The following is a 3,271-nucleotide window of genomic DNA, read 5'->3' on the forward strand; positions in this document are numbered from 1 at the left end:
AGGAGGTTCGACTAACGCTGTTTCCATTTTCTCTCTGTGATCAGGCTAAGAAATGGGCTTACTCACTCGAACCAGGAGAGATCACTTCTTGGGAGCAGATGGTGGAAAAGTTTATGAAGAAGTATTTTCCACCTACAAAGAATGTCAGACGAAGAAAGCTTATCACTAATTTTGAACAAGATATGGACAAACCGCTCAGTGATGCCTGGGTGAGATTTAAAAGGTTGGTCCTAGGTTGTCCGCATAATGGGCTGCCAGACTGCCTTCAGATGGAAATTTTCTACCACGATTTGAATCTTGCTTTGCAGACCGCTGCCAATGCGGCAGCAGCTGGTGGTCTACTTGACAAGACTTATGATGAGGCAACAAATATCCTGGATCACATCTCTAAGAATCATGAAGACTGGAGGGAGAGCAACCAGAGATTAAGACTTAAAGATTCTGACGCAAATAACGGTGCTATTGTTTCACTGCATAACCAAATGACCACAATGATGGACTTGATCCAAGGAATGATGATCAGCAATTTAGGGGTTGTGTCTAGTAGGAGTTGTGTTTAGCAGGAGTCATCCATATTTTCATTCAATAAAATAACGCATCAGGCTATACAATCACCTACATAGGGGTTGCTAGCAGGAGTCATATTGTTATTGACGCAATTGGTGACCACCCCTGCAGGCCACACAGTCACCCACATAGGGGTTGTGTCTAACAGAAGTTAGATCGTTGTTGGCGGAGCTGACGACCAGCCCTACAAGCTACACAGTCACCTAATAGACATTGTGTCTAGTAGGAATCAGATCGTTGTTGATCAAGCTGGCCACGAATCACCCATATAGGGGTTGTCTCTAGAATCAAATCGGTTGTGAGCAACTTTGGTGACAATCTCATTGCATGGGGGCAAGCATGTTAAACATTCAAGAATATATCCACCAAGGGTATACAAAAAGTATGATTCTTAAAAAATTTTAAAAATATAACAAAAAAAAAAAAGTAGGTCTACCTCTAGAATTTAGGTTCTTTTTTCCTTTTCTCTCCTCTTCAAGGAAGAAAAGACTGGATGAAGTTACCAATAAGTCCTATAAAAAAAAAAGAAAAAAAAGGCAAATTCAATTCAATTGCTAAAAAATTTGTTGTAAACAAATATTTAATAAAGTAAATACTAATAAATAAAAATATATATAAAAAATAGAAATAACAGGACAAGTAAGTTACTATTAAAAAAGGAAGTATGAAAAAAAATTTAAAAAGGAAATTAAAAAGATGAAAGAAGAAAAAAAATTAAAAAAAAAAAAAGAGTTAAAAGAAAGAGTTGTTGAAAAAAGTAAATAAAATAAAGGAGGAAAATTAAAAAGAGAGAGAGAGGAGAGAGAAACATATAGCAAATATTTAGTAAAGTGAATGCTAATAGAGAAAAATATATTAAAAAAAAAAAGAAAAGCAAAAAAATTAAGGATTAAAAAAGGGAAGTAAATTGTTATTAAAAAAGGAAGTATGAAAAAATGAAAAAAAAAATAAAAGGAAGTTGTAAAGACAAAGAAGAAGAAAATAAATAAATAATAAAAAGAGTAAAGAAAATAAAAAGAGAAAAAAAATATAGGAAAACAAAAGGGGAAGTTAGTTGTTGGAAAAATGAAGTATGAAAAAAAAAATGAAAAGAAAGAGAAGTTGAAAAGACAAAAAAAAAAAAAAAAGAAAATTAAAAACAGTTTAAAAAAAAGAAATAAGAAAAAAAAATGTCAACTGAGATTAAAAGGAAAAGTAAAATAAACAAAAAAAAAAAAAAAAAAAAAAAGGTAAGGAAGATATTATATATATATATATGAAACCCTAACTTCTTTTTCTTTTACACCACACTGCCGGTTGCAAAAAATCCTCGCGAAATCGGGTACCTCCTGAGTTCAGGGCGGAGAATCTTCGATTTAACTGGGGATGGGGTCAAATCGAGGACATAAAACGAGACGGGGATGGGAAGGGTATCCCTGCCCCATCCGTCCCCGACCAAGGCCCCGAATATTTTTATTAATTATTATTTAATATTTATTATATATAATATTATTTTTTTATAATTTATTATTATTCTTTATATACATACATACATACATATATATATATATATATATATATATATATATATATATATATATATATAATATATAGTATATATATATATTATAATATATAAACTAGCTACTGTTATTGTAGAAATTTATTATTATTTTTTATTTATTTATTTTTTTTCATAATATAATTAATTTTAACTTTATATCAAATTTATAATAAAAAATATAAAATATTTTTAATTATTAATTTAAATACATAAAACAACCATAATACTAATTTGTTGTCTAAAATATTTACAATTTCAATATAAATATCAAATTTTAATTAATTTTAAATAAATAATTAATTAAAAATAAAAATATAAACAAAGAATTTTTCTTTGCGGGGACCCGATCCCTGAACAGAGATTCTCCGATCCCGACCCCTACTCCCCAAAACGGGGAATGAGGAGGGATGGGGAATACATCCTTGACCCCGCCCCACTCCGTTGTGAACCCTACACCATTCCCCCCCACCCCACTTTCTTCTCTCTCTCCACCTCAATCTCCATCTCAATTCTCACTCCCTCTTTCATGCAATCTACCATGAGCCGATGATTGTATAGTAGACAACCTTCTGAGGATGGTGTCAATTAGGACAAGGAACAAAATTAAACATAGGCGAAAATCAGTTCGATTCAAAACCAAATAGTGAAGGAGACAAAGCCGAATTTGGATGAAATCAGTCCATAAACGGATCAACTGAGAAAGAGACAAACTATGACCAACAAAGAACGACGACTGCAATTCAAGATGGCAGTGCGATATCAGTCGACCGTCTATTTGGCTCGGCTTGTTTTTTTTTCTTTTCTTGTCCTCTCTCTAATGTGGTTTAAGACTTTAAGTTGTGTGTGTTGGGATTGATGCCCTAAATCTCGTAGGGTCCTATAGTTTGTAGACAATGTATGAACAAACTCTTTATATGATTAATAAAATATATGATATTTTATTCACTTTGTCTATAAAATATGTGATATTTTAGTTGCATTAACCACAAACCAATAAACTAACATTCAATGTTATCTTTGTAAGTTAAATATGTATGCGGAGACATTCCGGAGGATCATGTTTAAGTGATAACCTTTAAATGGTCTGTACTAGATGGATAAGGTTAGGTACTTCATCCTGATGACACTACGACTATGACCCGCTTTGTAGGTGTTACAATT

Source organism: Benincasa hispida, chromosome 9, assembly GCF_009727055.1.
Source record: "Benincasa hispida cultivar B227 chromosome 9, ASM972705v1, whole genome shotgun sequence".
Taxonomy (NCBI): Eukaryota; Viridiplantae; Streptophyta; class Magnoliopsida; order Cucurbitales; family Cucurbitaceae; genus Benincasa; species Benincasa hispida.